Here is a 25,875-nt window from a genome sequence, read left to right as displayed (position 1 = left end):
GATCAGCAGTTTCAGAAATACTCAAACCAGTCCGTCTCGCATCAACAACCATGCCACGTTCAAAGTCCATTAAATCTTCTTTCTTCCCCATTCTGATGCTCAGTTTGAACTGCAGCAGTTTGTCTTTACCGTGTCTACATGTCTAAATGTATTGAATTGCTGTCATGTGATCGGCTGATTAGAAATTTGCATTAACGAGCAGTTGGACAGATGAACCTTATAAAGTGGCCGGTGAGTTTATGTACACATACAGAAATCACACTTGCATGTCCTTGAGTAATATAGACAGAGCTATCCCATCATGCGCATGCCTTTCAATCTACCACAACAAAGCTGGCATAATAAGACGTTTCATTGCACGTGAGAATTTGTTGATGATTGCGCCTCTATTGGGTTTGCAATCGTATAATCAGTAAATAGATCAAGATGCTCTCAATGGATCCATTTGATTGATGCAAATGTGCAAACAAACACTTTAAGATGCATAATCACTGCACCTGTTTAATGAAATAATGCTTAGTGGTGATTATGTTCATATTATGGCCGTGGTTCGGAAAGCGGTCGCTGTCTGGATTTACCATCGAGCGACGAATTCAAATTCTAATTCGTTTCTGTATCAAAAGGAAGGGAAGATCTGCCCGAACAAATTAGATAACAGAAGAGTCATTTTATAATAACAAACAAAAACAGGCTTTGCATGGGATGCAGCAATTAGGAGAAGCCTAATGATGGTAATTTAAGTTTTCATCCTGATCCCTCTAGTGACAGGCAGAGTCTATCAATTACTGCATTAAACCGCAGAGCAGCTGCAGCTGCAGTCGCCCAAATTGTTGTCTAAACTGCTGTCGTCTCCTTCCCTTCCGTCTGCCTTAATTGCAGTTCAAGCAGTTCATCATAATCTGTTTGCACACAGCCAGTTATTCCTCTTTCTAGCAAGGGGAGGTTGGAGGTTTCAGTCATTAGCGTGCTAGCTGTAAGGTATCAGTGCTGTAAATGAGGTAGAGGGATGGGTCAAGATAAGCATGACACTTCCTGGGATAGTTAATGTGTGCATCTCTACAAAAACAAACCATCTGAAGAAAAAATAAATGCTTTGCTGTTTACGGGTTTTTGGACATTTCAACATTTGATAGCAGTGTCATGCATACAGTGTGTATGAATAATATTGCTAGAGTTGGAGGATGCAGGTGTAAACTGACTCAGCATAGCATCTATAAAAATGTAACAGCATATGTCTTGTTTTTTACATTAGTAGGCCATGTATTACATTGGTCTCTTTTTATACTAAATAAAATAGATTAAATTTACCATGTGCTATAAATCATAGCATGACTTTTTAAGATAATTATTGTTTACTAATACCCCAGCAAAAAAGTTTGTGTTTAATAGACGTCTAATAGACATCTAAACGTAGACAGCTTTGGCTAAAAAAGGCTACACTTGGTCTGTTAGTAAAAAAAAATCTAATAGACATCTAATAGGCCAAAACTAGACTAGATTAGACAGACATTATATGTGTAGTCATTCATTTCTCTTTATTTGACGACTAATCTAGTTTTTGATTTTCCCTCACAGCTTAAATTTAGCCTTGTTTTATCCAAGACGACTATGTTTAGACGTCTTTTAGACATCTATTAAAAACATGCTTGCTTTGACCTTTTAAAAAATACTATTGCTGGGTAAATTAAGGCACATTTAAACTTTTAGAAAATGTAGATTTTACAGTAACTTTATTTTAAACATGTTGTATAGATAGAATATCTAGTAAGGGGTGGGGGGGGCACATTTGGCATGTATCACGTGTAAATTCTGTAAAAAAACTCTAACTGTATTATCCTGAGCTACACCAATCTATTTTTCTTATTTATTAAATATTCCGTCAACTGAAAAGTTTAGCAATTTTTAGAGACAATTGCTACTCTGAAATGGCATTGAATAGTTGCGATGATTTTATTTTTACTCGTGATCTTACTTTCTCAGATTTCACCCCCTGGAGTATGTGACGTAATGCTCCTCACTCAGGACATGTTAGGGTTTCCCTTACCATAATATACCTACAATAATACACGGATTGCGATAAAAACTCGTCATTGGCAGGGAAGCATTTTATCTTAATTGACGAGTTATATTGTCAATGGCAGGGAAAGAGTTAATGATATCGCGCAATGTAGCAAATATAATTTAAAAAGTAAGGGACCATCAACTGAGCTTTGTGGTTATCCACAGTGTACTTTTGAGCGGAATGATGCCTTTTTATTGACTGACAGAAATTGATAGTGTTTAGATATGAACATTTATATTTTACTCATATAAAAACATATATTTCACTGGCATATATGTGTACATATATTTTTATGCATATAATAATATTTTTCTGGCGTATATGTGTATACATAAAGTATGTTTTATACATATATGAACATATATGTGGCGCGGTACGGTGGCTCAGTGGCTAGCACTGTCACTTCACAGCAAGAAGGTTGCTGTTTCGAGTTCTGACTGAGCCAGTTGTCCTTTTTGTGTGAAGTTTGCATGTTCTGCCCGTGTTCGTGTGGGTTTCCTCCGGGTGCTCCAGTTTCCCTTATAATCCAGACACACGCTATAGGTGAATATGTTTTATACATATATGAAAATACATTGTACTGTCATGTCTCTGTGTGTGTGTGTGTGTGTGTGTGTGTGTGTGTATGCATGCATGTGTGTATATATATATATATATATATATATATATATATATATATATAAATATATATATATATATAAATATATATACAGTATATATATATATATATATATATATATATATATATATATATATATATATATATATATATATATATAATACATTTTGCATGTTGTTCTTCCCTTGTTTGTGTGGGTTTCTTCCGGGTTCTCTGTTTTATCCCACGTTCCTGCAACATAAATATAATTTGATTTATAAAATTGTAGTTTTGTAAAAGTCATATGAATTAAATAAAGTACTTTTAGCATGCAAAAATCCAGTTTAAGTATTTGAATTCGAAAAATAAAACATTGTTTCCATTTGTAATTCATAAATCTTTGATTTAGTGCTAATTCAAATTAATTTGGAATTAATTCATACATTTTAGTACGATTTGTGCATCCCCCAATCAGGGGTGGTGTTTGGGGGCACACTTCTCTTTAGAAATGTTGTGTTTTTAAACAAATTAAATCGTATGAATTCTTATAAATTACCCCTTTTTTGAGAATATGTAAAATAGTTATACTTCTTCGTTAGATCAGGCTGGTCAGCAAGTGAAAGTATTCGCTCTAAGCTCCAGCTTCTGCTTTTAGAGGAAATGTGTAACAGAAATGGAAACGTGATGGCACAATTGTGACCTCTAACAAAACGAAGTCGGACTCAGACACAACTTTATTATCCCATTTAAGGAAACTAAAATTGCAGCATGGTGTCATAACACAGGTGAAGTTCCATGTACACATTAACAAAATATTACCACACAATAGGAGTGTCACGATTTCGATTTTTAATCGAAATCGATTGAAATTTATTCTCAATTTCGATTATCGAATCAAAAAATAGAATCATCGATGCTGCCACGCCCCCATGTCACGTCAGCTTGGCTTGCCAAGCGGGAAAAAAACAGGCTTGTTGAAGTGCTTGGTAAACTGCAGAAGCAGGAGACCCGTCGACAGAACTTAAACCCTCTCCTCTTTCAGTGAAGTCGCCGGTGTGTAAGCATTTTGGATTTCCAGTCAGTTATGTTGACAACGTTCGTGTTGTCGACAAAAAAAAAAAACAGTTTTGCAAGCTCTGCTATGTACGTATTACGTACGGTTCATCCGATAGACAACACCGGCATCGCCATCCTCCGCCCGCCCCCGTTGCAAATCAGCTCGCGAAAAGTACACACTCAGGCCCTGTTTACACTGTCTTTGTTTTTAAATGGCATTTTAGAATGACAACGATTTGACATCCACAGTGGCGTGTAGCATTACCTCTGAAAATGCACATCACGTGAACACACAGACACAGCCATGCGCTCGAGACAGCAGGTCCAGGCAGTCAGAGAACTGCTTCAATCTTTCACTCACTTGTACTTAGTCATTTTAGCGAACACCTCAGATACTGTTGGCTGGTTCCTGTTGGTTGTGCGTCTTTTTTACCTACGCCATTATAACGACACAGATCACTGCAGAAAAAGTGATTGACAGGTGGTAATTATGTGTGTATCTTGCCTTTATTTATTTACTGTATGATTTGTTTATGGGTAAAACAAAGACCATGCAGGTCAGGTAGTTTAAACGGTAGGCTACAAATAATTAATTGATCTTAAACAATTATTTATAATCGAAAATCGAATCTTGCCTTTAGAATCGAAAATGTAATCGAATCGAGGATTTGGAGGATCGTGACACCCTTACCACACAACATCCAATACATCATTATTTAGGAGCATCTCCATCCCCGCTGGAATGACCTCATGGCCACCATTTACAAATAATTTCTAATTCTATTTGTCCTGCAAATAGGAACTCTGAAACGACATCCTGATGGCAGCAGCTGAAACACAGAGTACAGTGAGTGATCCGGGGTGCATGAGATACCCTGAGCTCTCTTTAAAACATAATAATGGTAAGTTACCATTGGACTTGTTTGGGTAAAACCGATGATCTTGCCTGCCACCTTCACAAGGCTACTCAACCTGTTTACTGTACCAAGCTGCAATGCTTATAAAGATAATAAAAAGATAAAACAGATTCAATAAATTGTTTATAATAGAGTCATCATAGTGGTACAAACCTTAACAATCTGAGTTTCCTCAGAAAAAAACTGTTTGTTAAACTTTTTTATAGACAGCCTGGGTGTTAAGTTAAAATGTCAACATATTGTCAATAACAACCCCTAGATATTTATGTGTGTCAACAATTTCAATGTAAAACCTTTAATCTTTACATGTTTACATTCCTATACAGGAAAAAAAATCGTCAAAATGCCATTTAGTATGTAGCCCTAAATTTAGCATTAGGCTAAAGGAGGACAGTTTTACAGAATAATAACATTCTGCCAGAGCTGTTCGCCATTCTGACTGGGGCTATGTTGAGTGAAATCTCCAATCACAGCCTGCGACTGACAGCAGAACAGGCACTGACTGCCAAACGCTGCTTAACCATGGCCTTTTCCCTCATTTCAAACCTCAGCTTCTGCCTTTTGTACAGGCACTGATCTGTTGTAGCAGGGTTATCAAGTAACAGATTTCTGAAGCCTGTATATGACTCAAGGGCTTCTTTCCCGAAACGCTTCGGCCCAGTAGACCATGAAGCTCTCGAAAATGCATGCATGTCCAAAAGTTTCCAAAGGAGCAGATGAAGGTAGCCGGGGAGAGGATCAGCTGGCCTGCGGTTTTCTTCTGCGTGCCAGACCGTGGGATTGGCTTCAGGGCTGCAGGGCCATCTTGACTGGCTGGCAGGCAAGAGGCTCGAACAGTTTGCTTGTGAAGAGCTGTGGAAAAAGAGGGAGAAGTGTGTGGGTGTTTATATGTGCAGATCTGCTGGACTGACGAGCTGTAAAAAAAGAGACAAAGCGAATGTTTGCATGTGTGCTTGATGGTGCTTATGATACTTTGAATTGTAAAATGAGATAAATTAAAGGATTATGATGCCGTGTTCACTACAAATGGTGCTACAATAATATATGTAAGCAACAAAACAATAAAATAAATTAATTAATAAATAAAATAAAATAAATGCAGTGACCAGCATTTACAGAATGAGTACACCCCTCACGGTCTCTCATTTAAATATATATAAATATTATCTATAGGATGCTTTGCAATATTGTATTTGCGCACATACATTAAATTAGTCAGTACAGAAGCTAAATCTGAAGCTAATTTAACAAAAAAAACTTACCATAATCATCCAAAAATTTATTAAAGGGAGGAAATATATATGTTTCTTTTTGTTTAACCAAATAAAAACACATTGAGATCAAGATCTCATTTACAATGGTAACCTGGTCAAGAGGTCTGCAACACCCAACTTATGAAAAATAATAATAAATAAATAAATCATTAAGATAATATAAAAAATACAGTTTAGTTATTCAGCTAGACAACATTACAATAAGTTAAAAACACATACTTTGAGAAATGGACTGTTGTTGTTTATTATAAAGGATAGAGCAAAATGATTTAATTGAGCTCAGATTTTTTAAGTAATCTATGATTAAATATCTGTATGTAACTACAACTGTAATTAATTTCTGTAATTGCATCTATAATTACACTGTTAACCATATCTTAACTTAAATCTTTGAAATCTATCCGTACCACCAAACCTGTCCCTAACCTTACCCGTATCCCAATTCAGGAGCACCAGAAGTGTTCTGCAATACATTATGAACACATGCAGTGTGTTTATTTTTTAATGCAAACACATAGTATTTAAACCTCTTAAGGCCCAAGCTGTTTTTTTACATGCATTTTTATTTCTATTTTGCTACTTGGGATTATTGAAACCTAATAAGAATAACCTAAGTATCATATTTTGATATAATGTACTTTTAGAGTAAAACTCTAAAAGTAAAACTCTAAAAGTTAGAGTAAGACCGAATTTCCATAAAAGACTTTTTCCTGACTGTTTCTTAATGCATACTGTATGTAACATGTAAATTTTTTTTTTTTAACATTTTTTAACTATCAGAGTGTAAAAACAATTTACCCCCAATTTTGGACAGTTAAAAATGGTGTTTGGGACATTTCATATGCTGCAACACAGTTGCAGGATGAGACTGTATACAAAATATAAAACATTCAAAGTATTTTAAAAAGCCACTTAAGAGCTAAAATGTGCTGTTCACATATGTGGCCACTAAGCCCTAGGAGGTTAAGGACACTTAATATAAAGTGGGTCCAAAATAAAGAGTAAAAATAAAGAGAAAAAAATATCAAATTTGCTTAAAATTTTGTAATGTGTCTTTTTTTTTGCAATATTTTGCTTGAATTTAAATGTATTATCTTAATAATATTTAAGATATTTTAATAATAATATATTGTATTATTTTATAAATACATCCGTTTAATAAATCTGTTTTATGTCAAATGCACCAAAACCTATATTGTCTCGAAAATTGGTAAAAAAAAAATCTTAATTTTCAAAATGGGGTGTTTATGTTGAGCACTGTATATTTAGTATTTTTAGCTTTTATTTACAGAATGTGGAAAGAGTTTTTACTGGACTAATGTTATTATTTCATCTGATAATAACTGCAATACATTTTTGGGTGTTTGATCTAATCCAGATTTAATTTCTCATTTTGTCCACATTAATTCTAACAATAAAGCTTAAAAAAATGTTGACAAATGTCAGTAAAAATCACCACAATATATACAATATCATCATGAGAAGTTTGTGTGTGTGTGTGTGTGTGTGTGTGTGTGTGTGTGTGTGTGTGTGTGTGTGTGTGTGTGTGTGTGTGTGTGTGTGTGTACACCTCATATATTTGTATACCTCATAATTTGTTGAAATTAAATGTCACCACAAGTATGTCAATACCAGTAAATATACACTACCGGTCAAAAATTTGGGGTCAGTATGATTTATAAATGTTAATAGAAAAGAAATACATTTTTTTTTACATTTTAATAAATGCCGCCTTGATGAACAGAATCATTTTCTTTTCAAAAAAAAAGAAAAAAAACTGACCCCAAACTTTGACTGGTAGTTTATACCTAGTGGGTACATTTTTATTTTTAATGTAAACCCACGAGGAAAACGGCAGAATTAAGTATTCAAAAAATGTAAAAATGCAGAATGTTTCCTGTGAGGATTGGGTTTAGGCGTAGGATTGGGGTGTCGAACATGCAGTCTGTACAGTATAAAAATAATTACTTCTATGGGAAGTCCCCATAAAGACAGCTGTATGTGTTTGTGTGTGTGTGCGCATGTGTGTGTGTGTGTGCGTGTTTGTGTGCGCGCTAGTGAGATTGAGTCTCAGATGGTCAAGCACTGCCGGAGGAGAGATTGTCAGTCTGTGGACTAAAGCAGCTTGCCAGAATAGCAAGTGCAAGCTTTAGGCTGTAAGTGGGGACATGGCTTGGGCGAAATGTTAAACCAAGGTCTTTTGTGTTATTGCTGACACTGAATTTCATCCCTCCCCCTGGAGGTACAGACTATGATTGGTAAAACATGGTCCAAACATCCCAGCAATATGTAGCACAGACGCTAAGGAAAGAGTCGTTCTGTTAAGCTTTATAAAAACAACCGTTATATCACATCTTCTGTTTCACTTCTGTAGAGTTTTGTTCCTTGCTTTAGAGTACCACCACATAATACATTACTTTAGGTTTGACATATTAATATGTGAAAGTCACATGACAGGATTTACAATTAGAATGCCTGTGGATAATATAAGTTTTATTTCAAATTTCTTTTCTTAGGTTTTCTATATGAAATATCAATTAAAACATTCATTTTATAATGATCCTTCCATGTTGTTGCTAACACGACCCCAAATAAACACTTACCTCCCTCAACAGCCTCTAACTTGCCATTGAAAAACTAAATGACATAATTTATAAGTAAAAAAAAACAATTTAATTTAATTAAGTGTAAAAAATATATATATATATATATATATATATATATATATATATATATATATATATATTATATTTTTATATATATTTATATATATTTTTAACAAATTCGTTCTTCCAGTTTGAAAAGAAATTTTAAAGCTACATCACAAACATGAGATCCGTGTGTAAATTCCAGTGTAGAGACTGAGTGTCTTTACAACATGACAAGTTTACATCATTATTTCATGAGAAAGACTTGGTTCAAACCAATCAGCGCAACCAATCAGTTTTGTGAATGAGGTGCAACTTCATTAATATGCATACTATAGGTTCCAAGACTCCTTTTACCTGTTATAATGTACAAACGGCAGAGAAATGCTACGTTGTGGTGCCATCCGTAATAAAACAAGTGGAAGGAGAAGAATTGTTTGGAGACATGGGTCATTAGTGTTGCGTTTATAATTGTGCCACAATGAAGGTTTTGTTTTCATTTCCCCGCTATGAAAGCACAGCGTGTGGACTCACATGTGTGGATTACAGTGGTCTGCTAAAATTTGACAAAATATGTTTACAAGGAAATTTTTTTTTTTTTACTGTCAACATCTCAAAAAAGGTGTTTTGGTGTTTTGTGACCCTTTAATAAAGCAGTGTTAAGCCTGATTTATACTTCTGCGTCAAGTGACCGGCGTAACCCACGGCGCTGGCAACGCGCGTGGCTGTGCATTTATACTTCTGCGCGCTGTCTCTGTCGGTCTGCAAAAACACTTCCGAAACGCTAGTTGGCAGTGAGGTTTAAATGTTCCTCTGTGTCGAGTTTCTTCTCTGCTTTTTTGCTTTTCCTGAACACTTCCGGGATGTACAAGTGGCTCAAACTCGCTCATTTTAAGGCAGGAACTGGCGGACGTGCAACAACTTTGAGGTAAACACAGAACAAAACTTTCCATCCGGAGCTCCTTCACGGGACTCCACACTTGTAAACAATCGCTCGCGCCATTCGCGCGGCTCTCGGTCCCGCCCAGACTCATCAGCGCTACCAAGCCGACCAATCACAGAGCTTACACTACGCGTTGTTGCGACGTGTAGTTACATTTTTTGAGAGGTGCACGTCAGTGACGGCGATGGCCACGGCGAAGGGCTATGCGTCAGCGTCGTAACATACGCCGGTGTTTGACGCAGAAGTATAAATCAGCCTTAAGTCTGATCTTTTCTAATTTAATGCAAGTAAAGACTTATTTTATCCATGCGTCAAACGAGGATGGAGAGACGTGTTTTCACTTTAAAAGGATGGGACATCTTGCTAGTAAAGTAGAAAAACCTAAAGCCTTTTGGACAGTTACTGAAAGGTTAGCAGTTAGCATCTATTGCCAACTCAAAAATGGCCAGAAATGGATTTGTATCCAGATTACATCTATTTAAAGTTTTCATATTCAAAGTTTAATCACAATCATAATAAACATTAAAAGGGATTTTAATGAAAAAACGACCAAACATTCAGGAACTAGAAATGACAACATTAAATTAATTTATAAAAATGATGAAGTGTGTTCACACAGTACAGACTGCTTATTTGTATTTTACATTACTATTCAGTTTCTGTGCCTAAATACTTTTACACTCTCCTTATAATATAAATAAATAAACAATGTTTGTTCTAAATCTTTTCTCTATTGTATTTATCAGTGCTTGTTACCTACAGGTGATCTTGTAATAAAGTCCTAGGCTATAAATGACTTTCCAAAACCTTTTCATCCAATGTTCCATGCTGGTAAAATTATATTCCGATTCCCACTCGGACTGCAGAGACACTGGCATCCTTCAAACAACAACTAAACAACAACTCCACATATATATATATATATATATATATATATATATATATATATATATATATATATATATATATATATATATATATATATATATATATATGCACAAAAACCGCATATTAAAGCACTTTCTCTCTCCCTCTCTCTAAAAAAAGTACTCTAGCATTAATTCTCTGAGCACAAACAAGTTACTTTGAATAAGCAGCACTTCTTGTATGTATTGTTTCTTCTTGTTGAATCGCTGAAGACCTCCTCTATTGTAAACCGCTTTGGACAAAAGTGTCTGCTAAATGTCTGTCTAAAATAATATGTTATTTTTGTAATATAGCTCATAACATAATTTTCATATCACTATATATATTGCAAAAACAGTTTATTTATTTTTTAATATCCTACGTCACTAGTGCATAAGACTGCCGGCAATATTACTATCCCTGTTAAAACAAAAGATGAGCAGAAGGTATTTCTTAAAAGCAGTCATTTTAAAGAGTTTATATGCCCTTTTTACATGTGATCCTATATATTTTCTGTACATGTAATATGTTTCAAACATAACCATGTTCACAACCCCCTCTAAACTATGTAAATCTTAACATTTACTAATAGAACTTACTAAATAAAACAAATTGATTTATGAATTTTATTTGTTAGATTCTTTGTCTATTTATGCAGGGAAACCTCCTCTATGTGTGATTGTTCTTCTTGCCCTTGTGGAAGCTCTGCAGACTGATTTGCTACGAGCTGCTGGGGCCCAAGATGTTTTCAAATCTCCTCTGTTCATGTCTTGCTGAGGGTGGCCATCTGTTTTTTCATCTCCTGGTGAAACTGAATCTGTATGCTCTCTCACAGTGTATGTCTCACACTTTTTAATTTCTCTCTGTCTGTTAGGTTATGAGGCCATTGTTAGCGCATATCTTTGTGTTTTTTTTACAGCTATCGTAGGTGAAAAGAATATTATTTTTCTAACCCTATCCCTTTCTCTTTCTAAACACTTTGTCTTTCTGTTGTACGTTATTGATATAAGGCCGGAAAATCAAAAGTAAATAAAGGTCTACTAAATGTGGAAAGCTAGAGGTTTAACTACAGAAGGATGTTAGGAAAGCATATTGTAGCGATGTGGATGCTTCCATGGGCTTTTTAATTTGGCACTCCAGTCAAGTAAGCACCTAATACCATAGATTGCTTTAAAGCAAGCAGTTTTTTATTATCAAACATAAAAGGTAAGTGCTGCATTCGATTAGAATTACACCTCTAGAGCTGCTATAAAGCAGCTCCTATCATAGGTCATTGTTTATATTTTTACACACAGATGTGTGAATAACTGCGCCGAGGAAATGAACCAGAAAAGTCAAGAAACTTGAAGCCTCAGAGCCACACATACTAATGCAATTCATTACAAACCAGTGGTTGTTCAAAGGTGTTTATGAGCTGAAGCAAACTTTCTGCAAACACTGTTTTTGGTTAGCTGTTTTGAACAAGCCTTGTTTTCACGTAATTTTGTTCAAATGACATCACTCCATATAGGAGTTGAAAATTTGTTCATTATACTTAGGGCTGGGCAATTGATCCAAGATTTCCAAGCACTGTTTTCAGCACTGTCAAGTCAGTTCTAGTATGTTCTCACCTCCAGCATGTGTTTTTTCAGATGGAGCAGAGTTTACTGCACAGAGTCATAGTTTAGATTTTAAAATCTGTTTTAAAATTGAATTTCAATTCATCAATTTATAATGACTTCTAATCTAATCATGGGTGACACAGTGGGTCGCACGATTCCCTCACAGGAAGAAGGTTGCTGGTTCGAGCCCCGGCTGGGTCATTTCTGTGTGGAGTTTGCATGTTCTCCCAGTGTTCGCGTGGGTTTCCTCCAGGCTCTTGTTTCCCTCACGAGTCCAAAAACATGTGGTATAGGGAAATTGAATAAGCTAGATTGGCCGTACTGTATCAATGTGTGTGAATGGAAGAGTGTATGGGTGTTTCCCGGTGTTGGGTTGCAGCTGTTACCACATATACCCCAGGGTAACCACATATAACAACATGTTTTTCCATAGATTGTGTAAAATAAATCCTTCTATGAATCCTTCAGGTGATTCCATCGTCATGTTTTTAAGTTCCACTGAATAAATGAAATCAGTACATGTTCTGTTTATAATGCAACACTATGTGATTTCCGCTTTTTAGAAATAACAGTTTGTTCATTTCTGTATGTCGCCCTAGGCCTGATTCTTCTGTTGTTGGATCTATTTGTTTCTCCCCTAATAAATCCAATCATAAAATCTTTATTTTTACATCTTGTCATCTCAAATCTCTCTTCTTTTTTTTATTGTAACCACCTTTTTGATGATAATAAATGGTCGTATGTTTGGTCACTCCCTCATAATTTTTTTAAACAAATGAAGTGAAAGAAATATTTTTTAAAATTATTCACAAGTTTTATCCAGTTAAACAATTCTTACAGAAAGTCAAAAATGACACTAACGTCTCTTGCTCTTTCTGTGATACCTTCACTAAGTTTGTTGCTCACTTATTATGGAAATGTCTCTTTGATAAACCTTTCTGGTCTGAATTCTCTAATTGTGCAAAAGATTTGTCGCATTTTTTTTTTCTCTAAGCTTTCTCTAAGCATATTATTTTGGGGTTTTACATTAAAGAAAAACAATCCCTTAATTCAAGTTTTTATATAAACATCATATTATTTATTGGAAAGTTTTTTTTTTTATGAATAAATGTAAATATACACATTTTTTTGTATTTTTTAAAACGAGAATTTCCAATTGGAATTAGAAAACAGTTAAAACTTATTTAAAAAATGTGCTTTATTTAATAGTCTGCATTCATTTGTATATTTTTTTCATGTGCCCTCTCTTATTTATTTGTTATTTATTAGGGATGTAACGGTATTGTAAATACCGTCATACCGCAATATTAATTTTTTTCGATATTACCGAAGTCGCATGACTCGGTAAAACTATAGGTCTTCTGAGAAAATTTGCTCAGGCGAATGAAGCGAACGGGACGTAGCTGAAACCACATTTCCCATCAGCCCAGGCGTGGCCATACGGAAATGGAGTGTGCTGCTAGTAGCGGAGATGAAAAAAAGATGGAAATGATCGAACCTAAAGCGGGTGTTGTCGCCGCGCGCGTGCTGAATAGCGGTGCTGTCGCGCGCGTTCTGATCAGCTGTGTTGTGGCGCGCGTATTGTAAAGCGCCGAGGGGGGGGGGTTGAGCGCGCATATTCAAGAGAGGTGTTGTCGCGCGCCTACTGAAGGGCTGGATTGGACGGAGGTTGTGTCGCGTCGCGGGGGCACTTTTGATCGTTTTGGAAGGGCATTTTCTATCCAAGACTAAAAAGGGCATGTGCACTGCACAGGTTGAGCCCTATGTGTGCACGTGCCTGCAAGTTGGGGAATACGACTAATAACAGTCATGGGGACTGCAGAAACACAGCACACTGTTCAGATTGATGCAGACATTGACTTGTACCGCAAAAAGATCTCTATCTCACTCATGGTTTGTCTTCTCAAGTGGGGGAAAGACAATGCACAACGTTACCCCACTGCTGTCAACCTGGGCCAAGTCATATCTCTCTTGTCCCAGAAACCTCAGTCCCAAATGAGAGGGTTTTTTTCTGTTGCAGGGGACATTGTAAATACCCAGAGATACCAGCTTTTACCAGATTATATTTATATGATAATTTTCCTTTAAACCCATCTCTATCTAAGTGAGTGAGTGATTAAATGTTGAATGTGATGAGTTTTCAACAATACTAAATTGAAACTTTATATTTTTACATGGTTTAATAATTTTTTGTTATTAAAATTGAAGTTCCTGTTTCAAAGCTTACAGATAGATGGCTAATTTGTATGTCATTGACACTTTTGGCACTTTTTTGGAGTATTTTCAAAAGTTTTTTTTTTCCTGTAAATGATTCAATAAATACCGTACCGTGACATTCATACCGAGGTATTACCGAACCGTGAAATTCTGATACCGTTACATCCCTATTATTTATTATTTATTTATTTTTTCTTTTTCATTGTCTTTTTTTTTTTTTTTGCTTTACCATTAAAATATTTCTTTAAAACTGACACATTTCTTTTATTGTAAAAACAGTTATATCTGTATTGTTTGTACTATACTTCTATCTCTTTGTATTTCTATCTGTTGTATTGGGATTTCCTGAGTTTCTTTATGGTAATTTGACGTTTCCGTGAGAGTGCCCTCTAGTCTTCGAAGGAGAATTACTGGAATTTTGCACTAAAGATGCCCTAAATGTTTATTTAATTTAATTTAATTTAATTTAATTTAATTTTCCTTCAGCTTAATCCCTTTATACATCAAGGGTTGCCACAGCAGAATGAACCGTCAACTTATCCAGCAAATGATTTACACAGCGGATGCCCTTCCAGCTGCAACCCAGTACTGGGAAACATCCATACACACTTATTCACACACATACACTTTGGCCAATTTAGTTTATTCGTCACCTATAACGCATGCCTTTGAACTGTGGGGGAAACCGGAGCATCCGGAGGAAACCCATGCGAACACTAGGAAAACATGCAAACTCAACACAGAAATGCCACCAGCCAGGACTCAAACCAGCGACCTTCTTGCTGTGAGGGGACAGTGCTAACCACTGTGTCACCATACCTTAAACGTAACCCTAATATATATTTAAATAAATTTTGTTTTGTGATTTACTTTTTATTGAATATAGGACCATTTTAAATCTCTGTTTTATTTACTTGTGTTCTATTGGTTAAATGTTTTAGGGTTTGTTTAAACAACTATATTTTGTCATTCTGAATTTTATTATAATGACCTCTGATTTTCTGATGGGCTAATAAATCAGCATGTACACGATTTCTGATGAACCTGAGAACATTATGGGCTTGTCATCCCTCACAAAACAGCGTTTTCCACATGAGAAGATTAAGCGTCAGGGGTTGTCCACTTGAAATGTCCGACCTGGAAAGTCAATTAATTACTATTCAAATTAATCAAGACATTAAAAAGCAAAAGCAGGGTCACAGTCAGGTGCTTCTTTCAGTAAATGTGCTGATTCCAATACTAATACATGAAAGGGTGACTTCAGCCATAGATCAAGGTAATTGCTGTATTAGGCAGCAAATTGGAGCTAGAATAACCAGATGCAAAGGAGATGGCCATATCCCACTTGTGTGATGGTTATTCTAAGTTCAAGGAGAGTTCAAGCATAGAGGAGATAATCACAGAGGGTCAAGTGCTTTGAGACACAGGAGAAATTATCTTCTGCAAATACACGATTTTCCAAAGGGAATCATTTTCTTTGTGCTTATGGCAGTTCATACCTCATTTGGTTTTCCATAAGTCTTTATTTTCCTTTTCCTATTACAGACGGCGTTCTATAGCGTGGGTTTAGAGATAATGTGTTTCCATTTCAGCGTGCGGTGTCCATCGCATATGTGAGCTGTAATATAAATATATATGTAATGAGAGCATGCTTGTGTCTGCACGAAGGTTGGGTAGAACTTAACTAGAAACACATTAAGCCTGATTTCCACCATTATGGTCAACAGTGCAAAAGTCTGAATATTATCGAATGGAATAAGATCAAGTTATTACAATTCCAATAGTTTAGCACTGTTGTATTAGTGAAATAAATAGTCCAAACATCTAAATAATGTCCAAACAAGCACAAATAGTCATTATGGAATTTTTTACTATGGGTCTTTGAGTTTAGCACACATTTTTACAAAACTTAATATGGAATGTTATTGAAAAGTAAATAAATAAACAGACACACATATGTTGGTATTAGAGGTTTTGGCAAAATATGTGCTATGCATTTTATATAGTAAAAAAATACCACTTATTATATAGCATTACTCTACCACTAAACCCAATTCTCACAGGAAACCTGTGGCAAAATTTGAATATGATAAGACCCTAAGTATAATTTTAAAACAATTTGAATTATGATGACACAAGGCATGTCCTCTTAAACCATCTTAAAGGTATGTAAGTTTGACACTCAGTGGTTAAACTAGGCATTGTATGCCTTGTTTAAAACACCCACAAGCGCAGGTTGCCAGATTGACAACATCAACAGAAGTGGGCCTAACTATTGAGCCTAAAGGCTGATTTAAGTCATGTTCTAAATAAAAGCAACGGTACACGATAGAAGCTATATATTTCATAATAAATTGAGTTTTTGTTCTAATCAATACCTGAAATTTATATTTTAGAAATGACTTTTATTTCTTGCAGCTGAACAACAGGATGAACTGACAATGATCACCTCAGGTACACCTTTTGTGTTTTATTCAGTGTTAAATGCCAATAATGTGAGTTTGAATGTAGTAGTAGTAGTTTATAACTATACTACTGGGAGCAGCAGCAGATAGGTCACCTCATATCTTGAAAATAAAATAAACCATTTGAAATTGAACTTTAGAACTGTGACTCAGTGCAAGACAACAACTATCTGATTCAGCATGTATATTTAATATTGTTAAAGAGGTTTAATATGTATTAATTTGATTTTAAACCTTACCATTTCATTGGGGTGCAGTGAGTGCACTATTCTGTGCTTCTGAATTTTTCTTGAAATTTCTGTTGTTTCGTCTGGTGTCAAACAGCCAACTTGCTTATCACTGCAAATCTCGTCACGTAGCGTGTTGTTAGGACACAGGGTTACAATGTTACCTGGTCATCTAATGTTGACGTTCGTAATATTTATATTTTTATTAATAGCCACCTCATGTGGAACTCTGAATCTGCGTTTCATTTCGAAGTCTGTTACTGTCTACCGGAGGTCACATTTCAGTTATGGACGCACACTTCGTACACCTTCCTAACTATAATTGGCTAAACTGGCAGTGGGCGGGTTGAAAGAACCAAAACAAAGACAGCCGTTCCAGCACATAACGCACATTTACAAAGGAGAATATATGACTTTAGCATTGTTTTTCCAAGTATGTTTACTTGGCATGTTTCTTAAATGTCTGCAAACATATTATGGTATTTTTAAGCTTTAAAAGAGTCAAAAATGCACCTTTAATATAGTACAGCTAGGCCATACCTTATACAAATTTCTGTCCTTGTAATCCACCAAAACCAGTACATGTAAACTAAATACTTTCTTTCATTTTTTTTTATTAAGTTCCATGTTAAGTGGTTAAAAGCTTAACATATTAGTTTGGTTAGTTTATTTAGTTTGTATGACACCTTTTCAAACTACTGTGTAAAAATACTATAAAAATGCAGGGTTCCACACAGTTTGTTCATGTTGTCCCAACACAAATTGACTAAATAAACGGAATTGTTTTTACAATTTTAAGTAGATTAAACATAAACAACTATGTTGTCCCAAAATCTGTGTTGATTCAGCTAATTTTAAATAAGAAATTTGAACAAGCAGCCAAATAACTTTTTAAATGTGTAGTCAAGCCCAAAATTATTAATAAACTTGGCAAATTCTGACCTAAAGTTTTTGTTTAAATGTAAATAAAAGCTGAATTTTTTTTCTTCCACAATGATGCCTTTTGTACATCCAACGCAATCTCATGGCAATTCGTAACTTTTTAATTTAGTGGCTTCGTATGAATTCGTACGGTCTAATTCGAACAATTTAGTACAATTTGCTCATCACCCAATGACGGTTGGGGTTAGGGGTGGGGTTTGGTGCCACGCCTCCTTTTTTAAAATCGTACAACTGAACTCATACGAATTCGTATGAATTAGCCACTAAACTGACAAAACGTAAAATACTTATGTTTCCTTGTGAGATCAGGCTGGTACATCACCCTATTATTTTTGGGAGAAGCCTGTGTCATTTCCAGTCAGAAAATCTAAAAGAATTCAGGCTTGACTATATAGTTTTAAACTTTTCGTATTAGGTGAAGCAGTATTGATTCTTAAAGTGTGATTTGTAAGACTATTTTGAGTGCTTCATTGAATGTGCAATTTAATTTTAAAATTAGTGTTTATAAGCTGCTGAAGCAGTTTTCAGATGCAGACAAATGCTATGTCCTAATTTAAAGTCTGAGGTCAGATAAGAAGCATTAATATGTTAGTGTTATTCAAACATTCAGCTTAGAAAATTGTGTCTGGCCTGTAAGCTGTTATACTGTGCTCATAGCATGCATTCTTCTTCTACGTGGAAAATATTGCTTCATTATAAAGAAAGCACACTTAGCAACTTAGCCATGCTTATGCTGCTGTAAATCAGTAAGTTATGACATTAAAGTACCAATAACCTGTAGAATGATTTGCATGCAGGTACACCCTTTATTGTTCTCTAATGGAACCTTTACTCAAGTTTCTTTACAGTGTAAAAAGCTTCCATGGGTTATTATAATCTAAAAAAAATGGAAATAAAAAAACAGGCTATTCTACTGTATGGCATCAGTGTGTATGGCATCTTTTTGTTTGTTCCTAAAACAATTTTTAAAAGTGTATTGCTGGTACATTTTGCAAACCGCTACACTCTTAAAAATAAATATTACATAAGGGTAGTTTCACAGTAACCTTCTAAAAATCTTTTTGTTTAGTGTGAAGAATATTTTAATAGTTGTAACAATATTTTTCCCATTATAAAGAACTTTTTTTTGCAATAGAAAGGTTATACATTATGAAAGCTAGATGTTCTCTGTGGAACTATAGTAGTAAAGAACCTAAAGTTTTAATGAATAAAATTGGATTAAGCAAGAATTAAAAATGAGCAAACGATCTTTGAACTTTAGTGACTTATACAATACCTACATTATAAAATCTCTCTGACGGGATTATTTTTCATTAGTGTATAAATTACATTTTGACAAATGCAGCCTCACTAGATCTCATTTCAGATCACTTCACCTTGTAGCCAGAGAGCAAGTCAAGCTTGACGAAAGCCACTTGGAGGAGAAATCCTGCTGTGAGGTGCGACTAAACACAATCCCGCTCTCCGCATCATCCCACATCAGCATGGCCTTCAGTCTCCTGCTAATTAAAATCATACAGCATCTCACAGGCCACTGCACCCATCTAATGGTCTGCGTGACACACTCAAGCCCATCTTCCTCACATCCACAATTTGGTTATTTCGTTTGACTTAATTAGGGATGGTTAGGGCATTAACATGCACTTCCCTTAGAACTGCTTTAAAATAATACAAAATGTTAAAATACAGCATTACGTTAAATATATAATATGTTAGTTATATACCTAAATATACCTAAATACGAAATTTTTAAGTTGTTTTTAAGTATCTTTAATTATTGTATATAATTCAAATTTTAATTTAATTCTTAATTTTAATTAACTAATTTTAATTCTTTAATATTTTTTCATTTATTTATTCATTCCTTTTCATTCAGCTTAGTCCCTTATTTATCAGTGGTCACCACTACAGAATGAATCGCCAACTATTCAGCCAAATGTTTTGCACACCAGATGCCCTTAAATCCGCAACCTAGTACTGGGAAACCCATATACACTCACATTTACAGACACACACACACACACACACACTCATATCCAATTCACTGAACCCAAAGGAAACCCACATGAACACTGGGAAAACGTGCAAACTCCACAAAAAAATGCCAACTGGCCCAGCCAGCACTTGAACTGGCAACTTTCTTGCTGTGAGCCAACAGTGCTACCCACTGAGCCATCGTGCTGCCTAATATTTTTTTAATTAACTAATTTTAATTATATTACTTTTTCATTTGATCAATTTAAATGTTTATTATTTAAAAGATTTTGATCAGTGTTTTAAAAAATATATATTTAAACTATTTATTTGTCATATTTGGGTAGCAAAGATGCACATATATATTTTATATATATCATTAAATGAATGTTTAACTGTATGTTACATCATTTAGACCTCTACATAATAAACATTTCCTGAATGTCGAAAGGATAGTTCTCAAAATATGAAAAGTTTGTCATTGTTTACTCAGCCTCGATTTGTTTCAAACCTTTGCCCTTACTTTTATCTGTTGAACACAAAATAAAGATATTTTAAAGAGTTCTGCTATATGATAACCATTTAGTATTTTATGTCATTAAAATTTTCTATTGTGTTCATTAGAAAAACCAAATTCTTCAAGAGCCCCTATAAATAATTAAAAAAGGTTATATTTTGGTTTTAAGGGTCTCTATGCATGTGTTTTTACCCAATTATTCCAATGAATCCCATATGAATCATTCAACGACTCATTTGTTCTCAAATCCCTCCTTAGCGCGAAGCTAATCTGCGCTTATTGGACCGATGACAGCCTGTTGCGATTGGTCACCCCCAGACCTAACCGCCCCCAGGTCTCCTGGATTTTCAGGGACAGATGTTGGCAGGTATGTGTGTGAGCCCAATGCAGTTAAACACCAGCATATTGCTCTATTCTTAACCATAAATAAAACAGTGGCACACATTCAGTATTAATGCACACAGTGGCAAAAGCTGAACTATTTTGAAACTTGACCGCTGCACATGTGTAAGAACAGGGTCATAGCAATGACAAACAGTAGTAGAACGCAAGCTCACAAACACATTTAAATCCATAAAAAAAGCTGCACACATCACCATTTTAACGTGGCATTAGACGCGATATGAAAATATAAAGAGTTAACCTGATACAGTACATGCGGTTACAAGTTACAAAACACAATTAAATACTTAATTTGCAAGCTAGAGAAAACAAGGAGACAACTATTTTAATCACACTTACCTACCCTTGTGTGAAATGATCCATGATCCTCTGATTCATGTACTGATAAAGTTCCTGTCGAGCTCTGACAAAGTTCCTTATATCCATAGATCCATAGTCTTTCTGTTCTGTCCTTTAACAAATGGCCGACAAATGCCTCGTTGTAAGCGTGTAGATTCCAGAAGCACTCGAACAGCACAAGGCTGGGCTTTAATGCTTAGATATTTTTACAAAAATAAACCTCAACCACTGACTCTTCACAGTTTCATCTTTTGGTAGAGAAAATAACACTAACTTTCCCTCACACTTCCAAAATTATCCAGCTGTGCACAGCGTCTTCTTGACTTGATTTAACCGGGATCTGCTACATTGTTTGTCTTCCTCTTTTTTTTTTTTTTTTTTTGCTACAGTGTTTGTGGGCGGAGCCGAAGGGTTTATATTTTCAGGGGTTTGCTCCCATAACAATTAGCCGTGGTCTAAGTTTCGTATCGACGTCACGCCGAAATGGCTAAAGACTTGTTATCAAGACGATTCATTTGAAGCACTATGAGTCGACTCTTATAAATGAATTAATAGTTTTAAACACTGTGCACTTTCACATTTAAGTATTAACTAGATGTTTCACTTCACTTAGAACTGTGTTACACAATACATGGAAGATCATTCTCAAAAACCCATAATAGGGGCTCTTTGAAGGGCACCTATGATGAAAATCATCTTTTGTAAGCTGCTTGGACAGAACTGTGTGTAAGGATAGTGTATCTACGGTTTTGTTGGGGTAATAGAAACACAACAAGTCTCTTTTTTTAATTTCCTGACATTAAAATAGGTTCCTAATCCCACCCATTTTGAGGCTCACCACAACGTGAGTATAGGAGTGTGGTTTCCCCGCCCGCTGAATGGATTGACAGCCGCGTATTAACATGTCTCCATAGTAACACGTATAATCATATCAACAAGACAGGATAAGCGCAAAGCAACCAGGAATAAAAGATCTGTTGAGCGCTCTGTGATCATCAATCATCATCAAATGTGATCAAGAATGAGTTTTACAAGTTTAAAACATTTTACAACAGCGCATGTTTATAATGAATTACAGTGATTTTACCGTCTTTACTTTATTATCACAGTGTCAGTACAATTATTAAAAAAGACACTTCAATCTCAGTTTGTGGACGTTAAATAAGGTTAATTTTTTACATTCACATAACGGATATCCATACAGCAGTTGATTTTAATGTGTAATATGTCACATTTGCCGTGAAAAAACAGTGCAATGTGTGTGTGTGTGTGTGTGAGAGAGAGTGTAAGTGCGTGCGTGTGCGTGTCTCATCAAAAGGCTTAAATTAACTCCACGACAAATACATCAAATAATCATTGGTAAAGTTCTTACTGTAGTATTTCTCACAAACGTTACGTGAAATCTGCTTCCTTCATGTCTGTCACTGTACTGTATATCTGACGCAGCATTAAAGAAATGAAAGCTTTAGCGAAGGTTCTACCAGGAAGACTGAGATGTCACGTCATTCATAATAATTATCTCGTCAGCCTATAACAACCAAGCAAGCCATGTATAAAAGCTCATCTAAACAATCTGTTTCGCTGTATTCAGGTGACGTTGCGGAAGTTTCGGTCACGGTGCGGAAGTTTGGACTGCCAACGTCGTTTACGTCTCACAAGTTTGTTCATTTCTCTGTTCGTGTTCACGTAACAGCTCAAAGTTGAAGGTTAACAGCTTCGTCAATCACTTCATTTTCGCCATTGATTGATTTCACCATTTCGCTTTCGTTATCCGCCGATCGTACATTTAAATATCCTTGCATCGGGTTAAGGTTACTAACTTAGCTTTTAGCACTTCTAACGTTAGCTCCTAACGTTACTCGCAGAAATGTACCTCATAAGTTAGTTGGAGACCAAAATGAACATGGAATTTCACCGAAAACAGCCAGGTTAAACACTCTCAATCTGCTTCATTGGGATTTTACGCCATCTTCATCTGCCATTCCATCTCGGTATACTCTGTTTATTACCTTAAATCGTTACGTGTATAACGTTACATAGTCTGCATGAGGTAAGTCTAACTCTTGTTTCATTAACGTCATATGAAGTCACTGAATTATGATATGCAAGTTAATGTCTGAAAGAGCACATATCTAACGTTATGGCCTCTAATCATTTCGTTCTAAATGTTTTCCTAGCTGGAATCCACATTTTTTAAACAAGTCTTATACCATAAAGCTAGAGCCGTGATGCAGACGCAGACAATACGGTATCGGTTCAGCTTTAACGTTAAATCAAAACCTATCATTGTCACGGTAGGATACTATGGTAGGAAGACGAACGAGAGCTTCTGTAAAACACTGCAACTTAAAACACAGAAATTGAGCATCATTTACCGTGCGAGACGAGTGTCTGCTGGGCAGTCCTTCGCTGACGCGGAGTTACAGGTAACGTTAACTTGCAGCCTCCATTTCACTGCGATTGAGAAATAAACTCCATTTCTCAGACTGTTGCCCTTTGACTTGTTAACGTGACGTTTCCTCTCCTTACGGCCGTTAAAGAGCTTTACTTGTGAATCCATAACATAGCGAGTTTTCTCCGTGTTTATCATTGATCTGCCGTAATCGCCGCTAAACTTTATCAGTGTCACTCAATGGCGAACAGCGCCAGCCGTTAGAACCAATCGCAGCCCTTTCCGGCGAGGACAGTTTACGCGTTGAGCCAGTATGGAAGAACGTTGGGGCCAAAACGTCTTTTACAAACTCTTTATTTAATATATACGTGTGTGTGTGTGTGTGTGTGTGTGTGTGTGTGTGTGTGTGTGTATATATATATTTAAAAAAAAAAAAAAACCGCGAATTCACTCGCTAAAGCTCAAAGCGAGCAGGACATTCGCTTTCGTTTATTTGCTATGAATGCTAATGTTGCCATGTACATGCTCGTTTGTTTTTTTTTTTTTTTTAAAGTACAGTTCCGACTGTTCGTATTAAATGACAACTCGTATTACTAATAACACGTACAAATATAAATCTTTTTATACTTTTGTTGTGCTATGAATTAAAATATAATCGTGTGGAAAGCATCATCAATGCACCCTGACGTACCATAGTATCGGGTCGAACCAAATCGATGGCATAATTGTAAACGAACCGTAAGACCAGTGCAAGTTCACTCCTTGAGCAGATATGCTGTTTCAATAAACCAAGATGTTACAGGTACATATTTCAGCCTAACGTGAGTCCAATACATTTTAAGTTTCAAACATTTTCTTTCATTTCAAGTAATAATCATCATGTGTTGTCTTTGCAGCTACTGGTGGTGGTGGTCCAGTTGGGTTTTATGGCACTTCGCGTTACATGACATCTCGGATTACCAGTTTCTATGGTCCATCGGGTTCTTCCATATAGCTAGGTCTATTGCGGCCTCTTTAACCATGGCTTATCGTTGCCTTTCATCTGCATTTAATGTGACCCTTTATAGTAGCACTTTTTCATGGACATAACTGTTCAATATTGCATTTTCGGTATCATCACAATTTAACTTTCCTTACATAAGCATAATTCGATTAATTTATGTATCATCGTATATAATGTGATTTAGCGCTGTATCACTGTAATTGATCTTGATCTGTGTATGCATGCACCTAAGCTCTCTAATCCTTATTTAACAAGAATGAAGGTAGGCTACAGGTGCCATACTTGCTACATGCTTTCAAGAGGTTAGCTGCTATCGTTGTCATGTTCACTTACAGAAATATTGAGGTCTCTTAATGAATGAATTTATTTTCATGCAAAACGGCGTTCGCTATAAAAAAGACTTGTTGCAATCATAACTCTAAAATGCAATATGATTATTTAAATAATGTGCACTTTCGGTTTCATTTTCACTGCTGAGTGCTGTTTGTACTTCGCTCGCAGCTCTCAAACGATCACTCTGTGCCACAAACTGAATATTATTTACAAATTTATTACCCGTTTTTCACAGCATATGTAGTTTCGTTCAATAAAGTAGATGCATGCACGGCAATCATTAACTAGGGCATGCAACCGCACAATCAGCAGCTCGCGTCATGTGTGATTCCCATAATTCGGAGGTGTCCATGTCGCTGAGCAACGTGTGTGAAACAATGAAAAGACTTGTGCAGCCGCCTTTGCTTCTCTCCTAAATTTGAAAATAGGTTTGGCAGAATCGTAGAAATGCTGCATTAAGAGTCTTGGTGGTCAAATTGAGATCGCAATTTCTTTCCGATTAATTGAGCTCAACAGAGCTCTGTCTCGCACAGCAAGCCCAACGGAGCTCCGTCTCGCACGGCAAGTCCAACTGGGCTCCGTCTCGCATTCTCTTTGACTGGCCCGTCGGGGCACTCTCAATGTCTTCGGCCCGTCGGGGCACGCTCTATGTCTTCGGCCTGTCGGGGCACGCTCTCAAAGTCTTTGGCCCGTCAAGGCACACTCTGAATGTCTTCGGCCCGTCGGGGCACATTCTCCCTCCTCTGCCCGTCGGGGCACACTCTCTCGAATTCTTTCGATTGATTGTGCAGCTCTAAATTATACCATACTGAAATTTTCATTACCTAAATCCCCAAGTTCTGTTTAGCTCAACGTACTGCTGTCTCTGCTCTCTTATGTACAACAGCGTGTAGAATGTGACTGCAGAGTAAGCTAACCGATATTGCTATCACATTTTTAGAAGAACGAAAGCAATGTAATCGACCATATAAAAACATCAGCAGGACAGGGCTGCGCTACAACTTATCGTCTATATAAAAATCCCAACAATTAAAATTTTAACTGTTGGGTATTTTATTT

The 25,875-nt window shown here is 36.0% G+C and overlaps 1 protein-coding gene and 1 long non-coding RNA gene across 19 annotated transcripts in view; one reads left to right on the top strand and one right to left on the bottom strand.

Moving 5' to 3' along the window:
- The window catches only part of paqr3a (progestin and adipoQ receptor family member IIIa), a 238,227-nt gene that overhangs the window by 144,826 nt on the left and 67,526 nt on the right, over window positions 1-25,875 (top strand). The gene's annotated exons all lie outside the window — the stretch shown is intronic.
- LOC147844079 (uncharacterized) lies at window positions 4,913-23,673 on the bottom strand. The gene is made up of 2 exons (XR_015491506.1): window positions 23,464-23,673; window positions 4,913-5,485 (listed from the first exon to the last, which is right to left on the bottom strand). It is a non-coding gene; the product is annotated as an uncharacterized LOC147844079 (long non-coding RNA).

This window comes from Danio rerio, chromosome 5 (assembly GCF_052040795.2).
Source record: "Danio rerio strain M-AB ecotype USA chromosome 5, GRCz13ab, whole genome shotgun sequence".
Classification (NCBI taxonomy): Eukaryota; Metazoa; Chordata; class Actinopteri; order Cypriniformes; family Danionidae; genus Danio; species Danio rerio.
The sequence above is the reverse complement of the archived record's forward strand: the minus strand, read 5'-3'. Positions and strand labels throughout refer to the sequence as shown.